We start from the raw sequence: 16,878 nt of genomic DNA, 5'->3' as shown, positions 1-16,878 counted from the left end.
CTTCAGAACTTCATATTACTATTATCTAATCATTCAAAATCACATTGATCTCTTTATTTCATCTTTACTGGAAAACACATAAATAATACCATAAGACTGTGTATTACAAAATACTATGGTTGTTCTTTGATATCCCCGAGAGGAGAGAGATCCCTTTATTTATAGGAAAACTTATAAAAAACTTCTAACTGATCGACCACATTCCTACGGAATAGTTGAACAGGTTTTATTAACAAGAGAAGAAGTCAGCACAGGACAACAGAGCAACATTTGTCCTGCAGCTGAGAAAATATAGCATGACTAGCCTCCTAGATCTAAGTTCCACTAAGAACAATTATAAATGTTTCATAAATCAATCTACTGAAGAACCGGTCAAGTGGTTTTGATCATTACTACATTTCTCTGATTGGGTCTGCATTGCGGTTATATATTTGATGATTTTTTGAACCGCCATTTGTCTTTGCTTCACCTTTGCTGACCCTGCATCATGATATTAGTGCACAACAAACATGTGTATATACTAATGCTAACATAATATAATGCAAACCATATTTATAAAAAAATTTAGATATTTGCATAGATAGATCATTTAAAATCATTATATGACATCCTTAGGTATAAGTTAAACTAGTTTCAGAAACACTTAAAAGGTATCAACTTAGGAGAATATTATAATCCAAATGGCATCTAACCATAAGATCTAGGCAGGAGTATTATATAAAAAATCTATCAAAATAGAGTCATTATTTAGGCTCATCATACTTTATTCTTGCTCTACTGTTAATTCCCTTTCTAAAGTTCTTTGACATTTCCATGGAGGCCACTTTCTATAACTGCACTATTCCTCATGCCTACTGGAAATATTTTCTTTATCAAATCAACAAGGAGAGGCATTTCTAACTCAAAAACAATATCCTAGTGACGTCCTCAATGGAAAGAATATGGACATGGTTGTTGTATTTACCATGAAACTAGTGAACAAAAACTACCTCAAACCACCTTAATTGCCTACACTTTTTGTACCACCTTAGATTTTTGCAACTAAAATACAAATATGAACGTATACTGATTTAAAATAAAACTAATTTTAGATATGAAAATAAATAAAATGGATATAAAATACTGAAGGATCAAACAATATAGAAATATAATAGACCTTATGTATATTTGCATGTTCTACATCATAAAATTATTGGCAAAATGTAAGTATAGTGAATGGTAAAAATAATGGTTGTTGCATGTGGTTGTCGCTACGTCATTATTATGTGAATCACTTTGGAGAGGGAAGAAAATCAAATGGATGATGAAAAAAGAGGTCCAATTTTTTTTCTCTCATACCATATTGAAATTACCATACAAAGAAGAGCCAAAGGCTCCATCAGAACAATCAATCATCTTTGATGCTCATTATTACATTTCAATGATTTATAAATCCTTTCAACTTTCAACTACATAAAATACACAACAACTAACTAATAATTAATTACTAACCCCTAATTAATAAATTATTAAGAGTTGTTATCATTTATTAACCTATGTTATGCACTAATTCCTAACAAATTAGTGACTTGCTAAACCAATTTTCAATGTGCATAATTCTCCAAAAACATTGACATTAAACTTACCAATCTAGAAAAAAAATGTTTAAAAAATGTTTAATGCCTCATTTGAAGGACCAATTCAAAACCTAATTAAATAACTTTTTTTTAAAACAACAACAATGTTCAATGAAGATGTGATATGTCACACTAACACTACCTTATACACACAAGTGTCATTTGGAAAATAATGACACAAAGGTACAACAATTCAAGAATAACCTAGCCATTGCATAAGCAAAGAGGTACCAATGGAAGACTAAACAATCATTTTATAAATCCACCACGATGAACCTAGGAGAGAAAGAACAACACTTGAAAGATAATATTAGTGGAGATACAAGAAGGGGTAAGAAAGGAAATTCTCAATATCATACTTGTTGAATTTGTGTTTACACCTAGTGTAATGCTCGCTAAGAATACCCTACAGATTTAACCACGAATCTAGAAAACTAGAGATATTTATTAAAAAAAAAGATTATAACAACACTTAAAAACTCAAGAGACACATACACATCAAACAAACACGATCTCATAAACTTAAGCACACAAGCGAAAATAATTAAATATCTAAATTACATTCCCTAGAGTAACTCAATCACATTACTTATATACAACCATAAAAAGATATATACAATATTACTAAAAAATACTACATGAATCTCTTTACTTGTTCTAATATTCATTTCATAACATAAAACATAGGAAAATAACCATTTAACCAATTGAATACTTAATCATGAATCATAACATATCAAATACCTCCATTCTAATAAATTCATTTGAGTACATCGATATTCAAACATTATCGGGACAATAATCCTAACATACAAGTTATTCCAAAATTCCCTAAAATATAGCTTGTACCTTTCCATACAAAGGAATCACATAAGTTAACATTACAATAACCATAGTACCTTTTGCAAGGTAAACATTACATTATACAATATTTGCTTCAAATAAGAAACCATAATGCTAACTAAATGAACAATGTCCAAATTACATGTTACAATGTTATTTCCCGAACATAAAGGTTACATCACATTTGCTCCATGAATCTATAGTACAAGATCTAAAAAGAAGTAGAAGAATCCTCCACCATGCACACAAACATCCAATGAAGAAATCCCAAAGGAAGAAAGCATCAAACCACCCAACCAAGTGGAACCAAAAGATCCACCCCCTATGCTCTGAAGAATGACATAAGTGATAATATGATGAAACAATAAAGATCTAGTCAACTACTAAGAGGGTGGGTGAATCAGTAGATAGAAAATAAACTAAACTTTCACCAAACAAACTTTCAACTCTAAATCAGCTCATAAAGTATACCGGTTTAGATACCCAGATAAATCTGCAACTGCACTGTTAAACTTTACCAGTTGTCTTAATACTCAGTGACACAATGCAACATATCTTGAAACTTAAATACCATTTGACAAATCCTTAAATCACTTTAGTAATACCAGTAAAAATATGTTTCAGATCATTTTCGGTCATTCAAATATATCTATGCAGATTTACCAGTCATTCAAATCAACCAATCAAAAACATATCCACAAAATCATTCACCACTGGACACAATGATTTTTCACGTGGAAACCCAAATGGGAAAAACCACGATGGGGATGAATACCCACAAGTATTTTGAACTCTTCTGAAGTTCACCTTGTTAGGAGCCAAGCCTTGTTAGAAGCTTATACAATAATGTCTTGTTAGGAACAGATCCGGTTAAGGACCACCCGGTTAAGGGATTGACTACTGTTGGTAAACAGATTTGTCTATCACAATTTATTTAACTTTTATACTCTTTAGCCCAAGAAATGAAAGAAAAATTTCACCATACAGTTGGAAAATCATCGTATTGATTAACCTCTGAATTAACGTACAACTCCCTTTAATAGATATTCAATCAGCTTCAAATTACATACAACCAATATTATACTTTTCACCAAAAAGTACAAAAAGGGAATTATATTCACCAGTCAATACCAAATGAACACAAGCATTGATTCATATATAATTCTTTGTGTAAAGACGACAGACTTCACATGTACACTAAAACAAAATAAAAACCTTAAAAGATGAATCTCACTGATATTTTCTACACATATAGAAAGCTATGACAGATTCTTTCTTGAAATAGATTCTCACAGAAATCAAATTTCAAACACCAAACACACAAATTTGAATCCAAAGATAAACAGTCATTTTATTTTCATTCATAAATGATCATCAACTTCCAACACATACATAAAGTATTCAGCCAAAATTAAAGAGAGTTTTTCCAAAGACTTAGCGGACCCACATAAAGTCATTACAAAGCTTATAAATAGGCCCCCAGACCAATAGTTCAATCAAAGGTAAAACTAACTCGAAATGAGTTAATCAAAAACTATCCTAACTGCATAACTGGAAAAAAAAGAAGGCTAGACACACTGGCATACAACTACCAATAGTGCTAGTCATGCGGTCAATTATGTTTCAGTCGGATTGCCCGAATTGCTATTCTGGGCGGACACCATAACCACTTTCGCTGCACTCCACTCTCGATGAACCCTTGAGAATTCCTAGATTACCGCTATGTGTGGCAGGTTGATATGAATTACCCTTTGCTTCTAGAGTTCCTTCTTTCTTTTCACCAACTGCACTTTATCTCTGTGAGAGTCCAATTGATCTAGGCATACTGTAAGCATCGACTCCACTTTAGAAATCTTCGTAAAATCTTCCACAGCTAAGGACTTTTCCACCTTAATCTGTTTAATGTGACTGCTGAATAGATTGACCATTTCTATTGTATCTTCCAGAGTCTAGCTATCCTCTGTAAGCAACTGAACATCTACACAATGCAGATCCTTTTGCATGGTTGTTCTTAGGGTTATTAGTTCACCTTGCAGACTGACAGACTCACTATGACCTTGCTCAATGATTTGGTTCCGCCACTCTATACTTTCTTTGCATATGAACATTATATCTTCATCTAATCTTGGCACTTGTCTTTGGCAAGAAAATTCATCAAGCCATAGCATTGAATATCGTGCATTTGCCTTGAAATCACCACCCATTTAGTCTTTTTGTTCTGCCATGCGATTAAGTCAGCGTCCAATTCCAATTTGAACTAAATCCGATATATAATTAGTTCCTTGATGCACAATCGATGTAAGCCACTCAGAGAAAATCTTTGTGGTCATCTTGTTCCTTTGAACTTCATCCAAGAACTTCTGATTATCAGGGGATTTTAGATTAAAGGGAATAGAGCTTCGAGACAATGGCAGCGGACTATTCTGCAGAGCATGGATGTATTGATCCATTTGCATTAAACTCTATTTCAACTTTGCGTTATCCTTTTCATCCTTCCAACTGCAGGAGATAATCCTTTTGGTTGAAGTTTCTAAATGTTTCACATCAACCGCTCTAGTTCCTACCCCCAAATCAACTCGCTCAATGGTATAATCAGCCTCTGAGGCAGTGGCAGCATCCTTATCGGATGTAGGCTTAGCAATATCTGCAATCCAATATTTTGTGCCCTCATCAAAATCGATCATGGTTTCCACTTTTAGCCACTTAGGCTTCGTGGCTCTTCCTAGACACTTACTCACGACATCTTCCATTGACACAGAAATAGGCACAACATTCCTTTTCTTGGTAATTGGATCACTCAACCATTTAGGAGCCACAGTTAGATCTTTGGATTGCATGGGTGGAGGTCCTCCTGAAGTCAGCAGCATAGCATTATCTATATTAGATAGAACATCAAGCACCTGTGAATCTTGGACATTAGCATTAGCATTGGTTACAACCTTGTTAGCATCAGAAATAGGGGTTTTCATATTGCCTTGTACTTCCTCAGCGTCCAAATCAAGAATGAGATGAGCGACAGGTGGCTGAAAATTCTTCTTGTATCTTTATCTAGTAACTCGGCCACCAATGGAATGTGCAGCTTCAAAGTCAAGTTTTTCCTCTTTAATCTTAGCCTGCTTCTTTCCTTCCTCTATCATCTGCAAAACCCCTATCACAGTCTATTTTTCTTTCGCTCCAAAAACTTTCCTTAAAACTTATGTTTCACAAATGACAATCTCGACAAGACAACTACTCAATTTAAAATAGCCAAGAAAATCTTACTCATGATTTCCATAAGTTATCATCATTACTCTTCACTCGTGCGACATTACTCTGAAATGATTGCAAATGATCATGCATTTAATAACAAGTCACTTCATATCTGAAAACATGGATTCCCATGCCATACTTGTTATAAATGATAACTTTTAAATCATTAAGAAAGAATATTCCCTTTCCTGCTGTCGTTAGCCATTCCTTAAAATCTACGCCACCACCTTATGAAAAGTCATATGATTTCTAAGAAATCAAACATTGAACTTTGAACCTTGAAGAACAACAGCAACGCAAAAACATATACATAACAAATATTGAACTTTGAACCTTGAACCTGAAAGGTTCAAGTTCAAGGTTCAACCAATGCTAAACACTGAAAAACACTGAAAAAGACTTATAAAGTCCCGTGGGGAAATAAATTTTAACATGACGCCCGTTAAACTTTGAACCTTGAACCTAAAAGTTTCAAATTCAAGGTTCAAGTTCAGCACAATGAAACTTAAATAAAGAAGACTACGAAGACTGAATTGCACAGAAAACTCGAGAAACACAACCCGAGCAAAGGACCAGTTAGGGACATGACTCAATAAGGCGATATAAAAAAATGGAAATTTATATGTACTGCCAACAACTACAAATACCTTGTTAAAGGTAACCTCAGTCGAGGATTTCAAATCCAAGCTAATGGATCACCTGGTTAGAGGATTTCAACAACAAGCCTGTTAAAGTTTACCCGGTTAAGGGATTTAACTATTGTAATGGTTAGAGAACAACAGGTTCTTGACTGATTTGGAAATAGCACTTCCTTGCTGAATCAGATCCTTTATCACTCCTATCTACCTTCACAACATTCTTCAGACACACCTCCTAGTTTGGCAACAATCACTTTCACACTTAACCAAATTGCCAACACTTCATTGAAACAAATCATCGACCTTATAAACAAATACATTAAGTCGATAAAACAACACAAACCCTACAAATCTCATAGAGATTACAAACATATTGGTTTAATCTTGACCATTAGATTACATGCAAACAACATTACATTCTTCTAGGCATTTACAACCGTTCTTGGATCACCACACATTGAATCCGTAACTCATCACACGTTTTTCACTTCATGCTATGCATTTGATCATTCCCAAGATAAACAGTTATCTCTTATGTGCCAAATCCATTTAAAAACTCATCACGTGCATCATGCTTACGTGGCATGCTCATTACCAATCACCATTCGGTCATAGATCATCACAACTGATCTCCAAACTTCATCGGTTAGGGTTTTGCATATCAGCTGGTTAGGGTTACCGGTTGAGGGTTACCAGTTGATCTTCACTACATCACCACTGGTTGCTTTAGTGCATCATTACCGGTAGCTTTCTTGCTTCATTACCAATTGTAATTGACATCAATGACAACGCTATACTTCTCCAATGCAATCTTCATGTAATGCCAACAATAAGGTCCCACACATACTCTAAACCTAGGGTGACACCTAACCTCCAAGGAAACATAAATCATAGTCCTAAACACAAAGCAAAGACTTACCACAAAACACACTCACTACAAAACACATATTCATCAAAGGCTCCCATAAAACACAAGGACTAAGGTCGTAGGACACACATAGGGAAGAGTGTCATCACATGCTCTCATAAATGGTTATCACAACAATCCCTCACTAGACCCCAACACCCAAGTGATACCCATGTGGAACCAAATCAACCTTTAGCGAAGACAAGGGAGTACAGTCATGCCAACAAGGCCTTTCCAATCTCATCATGAGCTTGTAGTAGCACTCTAGGAAATGAGTGGGTCACCATAATTATCTTGCTAAGGTGGAAACTACCCAACCCCTAAATTAATTTATTAAGATTATCACTTGATCAAACAACTTCCGATGAGATCTCTTGGCAACCACTTAGGGGCCTCGACACCCACTTAGAAGGCACTCCCCCTATCATGTTCCTAGAACCTAAAGTAAAACATAAATATTAAGGACTTATGAAATGTAACATGACACATCACAACATAGATGTCATATCAGATTTGGAACCTCAACAATAAATGATCCTAGTCACATTATTCTAATAGGGTACATCTCATCGAACATCAAGAACATAAAACTTGTGATTCCAGATACACTTATACATGAAAATTCTCAAAAATTCAGTTCATCAACTCAAGAAAGGTCATCACATAAAAATACTGACCCAATACAAGCCTCTGATCTGATGCAAACTAACCCAAAAATCAAAAAATTGTTTCAGTGCTTTTGTCTAATCTTCTTTTTGTGCATTCACAATCCAGACTAGCACATTTATGACATGAAATGGCACATACAAGACCCAGTTTAGCGCATTTTCCACATAGACTAGTGCATATGCTAACCAGAATGGCACATACAACAATTATACAATTGAATTTATTATCTGTTTTAGCACATTCAAAATAGAGACCCAAAAAGACTCAGAAATGAAATATAGTTTAACAACTAACTCATAAAACATAAACCATGGAATTTGAATCCAACCAACTACATGAAAAGAGAGTTTATTCTTCATAGTAAAAATTCAATGCATGCAAGATAAGAAGATGATCCTACAAGAATCAATCACAAATACAATCTCAGACAGAAACGAAAGCAAATTTCTCTTCACCAGATTTACAAGTATGGAAGGAAAAAATACAGAATTTCCAGAATAAACCAAAGATATCTATAAAACACATAGTAGGTAACCTTTCCCTTTCAAAACATAATTACATAAATAAAAATAGGAATTAGAAACCACCAACCTGGAATAAAGACGAATGGACAAAAAGTTTGCAAGAAAGATATTGCACATAGTAAATCAAGAAAAATCCAATAATCCACAGCTTGAACAAGTTTCCTCAATCACACGCACAACAACAATGCATATTCAAAAGCAAAAATCACATTCACAAATTGAACCATAATTTCTTCCCCAAAAATCTTCTAAGAAGAACAATCCCTAGAAAATACATGCAAAACCTACAAATATCTTCTTTCTATTTGCATGAAAACTAAATCAACAACTTTCCATGCAAAAATCAAAACACTCCAACTCATAATTTCGAAAGAAAGAAAATAAATAATAATCATCAAATTCAATTCCAACTCACCAATAAAATAAGAATAAATAATTAAATTTTTAAATAAGCACAATTACTTAAATAATATGATTCCATAAAATAATTATTAATATTTTATTATAAATTCACAATAAATAAATATATATATATATATATATATATATCTATAAATAACTATTCATAGTTCATTATTTATCAGTTACACAAGAAAGCTATATGAAGCAATTAATTAATCAACACAACTCCATAAAATCAATCCCATTATAAAATTAAATAAAATACCACATAACACTAAACAAGGTGACTCTAACCAAAACAGTAAAACTAACAAGATACCAACTAAGCTTAGAGTATGGTAAGACCTTATGTCATCCTCCGATCAACTTGCAATTGGGATTAGAGACATTCCCAAACCTGTGAGACTAGGTGGAGTCGATGTCTAGTATCACACCCTGATCATAGATGAGTGATGAGACATTATCCCTTTCACGTACAAGATAACAATACAATCATGATAAAGACATAGCATCATCAATAATATCATCACATCTAATATAAGCATGAAGTAAGGTTAGTACATGGCATGATTCCATCACAAATAAATATAAACCACAACATGAATATAATGAGTACACATAAATATCCAAACATGAATCCCAACAACAACATGGTCTTGAGTATATCATCATCCACATAAATACATAATATATTACCGGTCAACATGAAGTATCTAACATTGACTAGAAGCATCCAAATACAAAAATAAAGCCATAAGTATCTATCAAGAGTATCAAAATAGAGTGTATCTTGGAAGGGCACTACACCTAGCATGAAGGAATATCATGAACATGTCATAGAAAATATAAATTGTTGGCATTACATTAAGTTTGTTGGTATGGGGATATTAAGAAGGTTGTTGGAGATTGATGATATAATTGATAAAGGATGATTAATGTCTTAATAATATTATTTTGTCATTGATATCAAGCAATTGATTTTTTGATTCAGTATGATGTTGTCATATCTTAAAGAGTATGTTTTGATGAGTATAAAGATGTCGGTAAGTGACACTGAAAGAATGTGAAAATGAAGGGGAGTAATAAGTTATTCAATGGGCAACTATTACCGAGTTAGATAGTGATGAGATTATGATATTTTGATTGTTTTGATATCCTATATATGTGTATTTGAAGACTGAATAAGAAGGAGAAAAGATTTCATGCAATAGAATGAGTAAAGGTTTGATACTATTCTATTTTACCAAGCAAGGATCCAGTCGGTAAACTCCAAGGTTATCGATGTCGGTTAAAGAAGGAAGAAGTCACCGAGCATCGTCAGCAAGCAAAGCTACCGAGACAGTAACTGAGATGAGAATGTCTACCGAGTAAAGTTTAGAATTAACCGAGTATCAACCGAGCAATAACGGAATGCATTGGATGAATAAATACATTATTAAATGAAGGATGCCAATGAGCTGGAGATTTATAGAAGATTGGAATGTCGTGCAAGAAGTTTGTTAAGGATCAATGGCAATGAAAATTCAAAGTTAGATCTACAGCACAGATCGAACGGTCATAACCGAGCACAAGTACCAAGGAAGGAATACAAGTTTCAAGGCAAGATAAAACATTTTTTCAGTTCGAAGCATTCAATGAACCTAGTCAAGTTTGAAGATCTGATGGCTAATATTAATCATGGGAAATGTGATTAAGGAGATTAAGCGGTTAGGAATTGCTTATAAATAAGGAAAGTTGATGAACAAAGGATGCGGGCAAATAGAAGAACAGTGATGCTGCTAAAGTGACTACAGAGTACAGAAGATTGAAGAACAGAGTGAGAAGCCCAACAAGGAGGAAGATAAGTCTTATGACAAGATTATTTTGAGCACATAGAGTCTTCTATAACATTTCAGATGTGAAGTTGCAGATATATTTTATTACTATTATTTATTTTTGTAAGTGATAGAAAATCTCTTAACCGAGTGGACCTAACAGTCTTATTTGTAAATCCTCTGGCAAGGTAACATTCTAATTGAGTGTTTGAAATCCTTTGACAAGGTCACTTCTAACAAAGTGCAAGATTCTAATAGATCTTAGGGAAATCCCTTGACCGGGTCACATCTAGCAATGTGTTTATGTAATCTTTAACAGGATTAGCTTTTAACCAAGCATACTCTAGAAGAGTATATTTTCTTAGTGGGTCTGAAATCCCACAGTGGTTTTTCCCTATTTGGGTTTCCATGTTAAATCTGGTATTAAATGTGTTTTGATGTTTCAAGTTTATCAGTTTATGAGTTTGAATATTTACAGTCATAGTTGCATATCAAGTAAGTTCTACCGAGGTTGAATCTGATGAAGAGTTTGAATTGTGAGTTTATCTGATTCACCCCCCCCCTCTCATTTAACTAACAATTGGTATCAAAGATGGAACTTTGAAAGGAAAAGTTTGAAGGAACTTGAGGCAAGATCCGAAGATGTATAAAAGGGATGCACCAAAGTTGAACAAGTCAAGTTTCACCACATGGCGGAAAAGGATGAAGCTACACTTAGCATGAATTGGAGAATATGCAACATATTATCTGGAGAATGATTACATTGCACCTAGCACCTACCCTATGACAATGGAAGAAATAAAGGCAAAGCAAGAACATATTCAAGCAATGATTGAAATAACATTAGCATTGACCGACTCAGAGTTTAATGATCTAGAAGTTTGTAATGATGCCAAAGCTATGTGGAATAAGCTTACATCTGTATATGGTGGTGATGAACATGTTCAAAGAGAAAAAGTAGATAGTCTAAGAGGACAACTTGAATCCATGAGAATGAATGAAGGTGAGAACATAATCCAATATAGTACAAGGTTAAAGGAAATTGTCAATCAAATCAAAGGAGCAGGAGGAACTATTGAAGAAAAGGATGTAACAAGTAAGTTGCTAAGAACACTTCTACCTGCTTATGCCATTCGAATCTCTACAATTAATGAATTAAGGTCTATACCAAACATGCCAGTCTCTTTGGATGCTACTATCAGTAAGCTACATGCTTTTGAGTTAAGTAATTTTGATAACAGTGGGTCTTCGATAAACAAAGTTGAATCTGCTTTCAATTCTTTTCATCTTGGTGAATCTGATGATTACAATGATAGAATGTATAAATATGCTGAAGGAAATCGTAGTGGAGCAAGTGAGAGATTTTGCAAAAACATGGAAGAAGTACACAAACTATATGAGGAAATCAGAAAGCAAGAAGAGTTTGAAGCATTATTGGCCAGAAAGTTACCAAGAGGCAAAGGTAAGTATAAAGGGAAGCTACCTTTAAAATGTTTTAACTGTGATAAAATTGGACATATGGCTTCTAACTATCCTGACAAAGAATCTCGTGAAAAGAGAGAATATTGAGATGACAGACAAAAAGACAACCAATACAGAGGGCACCAAGACTTCAGAAGGAGAGATAGAAAGGCATGCCTAGTAGCTGATGAGGAATCCAATGATGATAAATCTGATGGGACAAAGACAGAGGAAGTTGTATATGTAGCTATCAAAGATGGATCAGATGAAGAAAGGTATGAAGAAAAATCCTTAATATCACACATAAATAATAATGATTCTTGGATCATAGATAGTGGATGCTCACATCACATGATAGGTGATAAACACAAGTTTGTTAAATTAGAAGATTATGATGGAGGTTATGTAAGATTTGGTAATGATGCACCATGTCCTGTGAAAGGTAAAGGTTCTATCACACTTCTTGACAATGATAAATATGATGATGTATATTGGGTTGAAGGTCTGAAATACAATTTGTTGAGTGTAGCATAGCTAAACAATACAAGATATCGAATAGAATTTCAGAAAGGAATTGTCAAAGTTCATGACAAACATGGAAAGTTGGCTGCTACCGGGACTCAAACAAGAGGTAATACATTTCACCTTGACTCAAATTGGAACAATTGTCTGTATGAAAAAATAGAAGATACATGGTTATGGCATAAAAGGTTTTGTCATGTAAATTTTGATAACCTGATCAAAATAAGTAAGAAGCACCGTGTAAGAGGTCTACCGAGCTTGGAAAAACCTGAGAATGCAATATGCCGAGGATGACAGATGGGTAAGATGAAAAAATCAAGCTTTACAAGTAAGTCTTACACTTCTAAAGGAATTTTAGATCTTGTGCACACTGATCTTTGTGGTCCTATGAAAGTTCAAAGTTATTATGGTGATAAATACTTCATATTATTTGTGGACGATTACTCAAGAATGATGTCGGTTATATTTTTAAAAGAGAAATCAGAATCCTTTCAAATGTTCAAATGGTATAAGGCAAGAGTTGAAAAAGAAATGGGAAGACAGTTGAAATGTCTAAGCTCTGATAGAGGAGGAGAGTTCATTTCATATGAATTTAACTTATTTTGCAATGATCATGGTATAAAGAGAAGAGTGTCTGCACCAAAAACACCACAGCAAAATAGGATAGCTAAAAGAAGAAACAGATCAATTGTAGATTGTGCCAAAACTTTGATGGTAGAAAAGAGAGTACCTCAAATATTTTGGAGAGAAGCAATAAGCACTACAGTTTACACCCTGAACCGAGTACAACTAAAGAAAGGAACTATGAAGACACCGTATGAAATCTGGTATGACAAGAAACCAAATGTAAGTTATTTTAAAATATTTGGAAGTAGATATTATGTTCACAAAGATGACAGAAATGGAAAATTTGATCAGAAAAGCGAGGAAGGAACATTTATTGGTTATTCCTCTAGGAGTAAAGCATTTAAATGTCTGATCAAATCATCTAACAAAATAGTGGAAACTGCAAATGTGAAAATTGATGAATTTGCAGAAAGGAATGATGAAGGAAATTCCAAAGAACCAGAAGATTATGAAGAGTTTGTATATGTACAACCGAGAAGTCTTACCAAGAAAGTCGATGAAGAAAATACTCAGTTACCGAGTGATGAAGAAGATCATACAGAGCCTACCGAGCCTATATTAGCAAAATATGTTAGAAGAAATCATGCATCAAGTCAGATTATAGGAGATAAGGATGTTCTAGGGATGACAACGAACAAATTGAGATAGAACACATGTCTGATATCCGAGTTTGAACTGAGGATAGTAAAAGAGGCATTAAGCAATGAAGATTGGGTGAATGCTATGACAGAAGAGATTGAACAAATCAAGAAAAATGAAACATGGACACTGGTCCCAAGACCAAAACAGAAAAATGTAATCGGTACAAAGTGGATTTTTATAAATAAGCTAAATGAAAAAGGTGAGGTCATTCCGAATAAAGCAAGGCTAGTTTGCAAAGGTTATGCTCAAGAAGAAGGAATAGACTATGGTGAGACTTTTGCACCTGTGGCAAGACTTGAGGGAGTGAGAACATTGTTGGCATATGCTGCTTACAAAAATTTCAAGGTATATCAAATGGTTGCTAAATCTACATTTTTGAATGGTATACTAGAAGAAGAGGTATATATTGAACAACATGAAGGATTTATTGAAGAGAAGAATAAAGATCGGGTATGTAAGTTGAATAAAGCTTTATATGGTCTAAAGCAAGCACCTAGAGCATGGTATGAAAGGTTGCACTCTTACTTAATAAAGATTGGATTTATGAGGACTAGTGAAAACAACATGTATATGAAGAATGATGAGGATAATGGAATACTGATTTCAGCCATATTTGTTGGTGATATTATTTTTTGTGGAAATGATTCTTTATGTAAGAACTTTGGAAATAAAATGTGTAAGGAATTTGAGATGTCATTAATCGGTGAAATAAAGTATTTTATAGGTTTACAAATTTTGCAAATGAAAAATGGGATTTTCATTACTCAATCCAAGTATATAAAGGAAATCTTGATGAAATTTAGAATGGAGGATTCTAAACCTGTAAGTACTTCTATGACTACTAACTATAAACTATCAGAGAATGGTGAATCTGCATCTGTTGATGAGACACTTTACCGATCTATGATTGGAAAGTTGCAATATGTAGTTCACAACAGGCCTGATATAGCACATGCAGTAGGTATAGCTGCAAGATTTTCTGCAGATCCCAAAGAAACCCATATGACAGCAATCAAGAGAATATTTAGATACTTGAGAGGCACTGAAGATTATGGTTTACTATATAAAAAGAATGATTTTGACTTAAAATTCTATACTGATGCTGATTGGGCGGGAAATATTGATGATAGGAAAAGCACAAGCGGTGGAGCTTTCTTTTTGGGAGAAAGACTAGTGAGTTGGCTTAGCAAGAAACAAGGATGCATTGCACAGTCAATCGCTGAAGTTGAATATGTCACTGCAACATTGAATTGTACCAATATAGCATGGATCAAACAACTGTTGGAAGGTATGAATGAGATAGTTACCGAGCCAGTAACTATATTTTGTGATAATACAAGTGCTATTAACATTTCAAAGAATCTGGTAATGCACTCTAAGACAAAGCATATTTCTATAAAGTATCATTATCTAAGAGAAGAAGTTCAAGAAAAGAAAATTGTGTTGGAGAATGTTAGCACAAAGGAACAAATAGCAAACATCTTAACAAAGCCACTGCCAAGGGACACTTTTGAGTATCTCATAAGTAAGTTAGGGGTCCTACCCCTATCTAGTACTCACTGACAGAGTTCAGTGAAAGCATCAATTCTATGACTCTATAGAATACTATTTGTGAGTTGATGATGATTTACACACTTTAGAAGGTTGTCTAAAGTTGTGCAGGAAATAGTGAATGAAGACAAGATGCTCTGACCGAGACTAAGATGATACATTTGTATATGTTTTAATAGTAAGGAAATTACTTCACAGGGGAAGTAATCATGGATCAATTTTACTTTTGGCATTGTTGTCAAAGGGGGAGAAGACTAATGACAGGGGGAGAAGATTACAAGAGAATAATACATCTCAAGGATAACAGGAGAAGAATAACAGCAGTTCGAATCAATTGGAATAAATCAAGTTGGTATTGCCATCAATGCCAAAGGGGGAGATTGTTGGCATTACATTAAGTTTGTTGGTATGAGGATATTAAGAAGGTTGTTGGAGATTGATGATATAATTGATAAAGGATGATTACTGTCTTAATAATATTATTTTGTCATTGATGTCAAGCAATTGATTTTTTGATTCAGTATGATGTTGCCATATCTTAAAGAGTATGTTTTGATGAGTATAAAGATGTCGGTAAGTGACACTGAAAGAATGTGAAAATGAAGGGGAGTAATAAGTTATTCAATGGGCAACTATTATTGAGTTAGACAGTGATGAGATTATGATATTTTGATTGTTTTGATATCCTATATATGTGTATTCGAAGACTGAATAAGAAGGAGAAAAGATTTCATGCAATAGAATGAGTAAAGGTTTGATACTATTCTATTTTACCGAGCAAGGAGCCAGTCGGTAAACTCCAAGGTTATCGGTGTTGGTTAAAGAAGGAAGAAGTCATTGAGCGTCATCAGCAAGCAAAGCTACCAAGACAGTAACTGAGATGAGAATATCTACCGAGTAAAGTTTAGAATTAACCGAGTATCAACCGAGCAGTAACAGAATGCATTGGATGAATAAATACATTATTAAATGAAGGTTGCCAATGAGCTGGAGATTTATAGAAGATTGGAATTTCGTGCAAGAAGTTTGTTAAGGATCAACGGCAATGAAAATTCAAGAGTTAGATCTACAGCATAGATTGAACGGTCATAACCGAGCACAAGTACCAAGGAAGGAATACAAGTTTCAAGGCAAGATAAAACGTTTTTCAGTTCAAAGGATTCAATGAACCTAGTCAAGTTTGAAAATCTGATGGCTAATATTAATCATGAGAAATGTGATTAAGGAGATTAAGCGGTTAGGAATTGCTTATAAATAAGGAAAGTTGGTGAACAAAGGATGCGGGCAAATAGAAGAACAATGATGCTGCTGAAGTGACTACAAAGTACAGAAGATTGAAGAACATAGTGAGAAGCCCAGCAACGAGGAAGATAAGTCTTATGACAAGATTATTTTGAGCACATAGAGTCTTCT

Source organism: Cryptomeria japonica, chromosome 2 (genome assembly GCF_030272615.1).
Source record: "Cryptomeria japonica chromosome 2, Sugi_1.0, whole genome shotgun sequence".
Classification (NCBI taxonomy): Eukaryota; Viridiplantae; Streptophyta; class Pinopsida; order Cupressales; family Cupressaceae; genus Cryptomeria; species Cryptomeria japonica.
Note: the sequence above shows the minus strand (reverse complement) of the source record.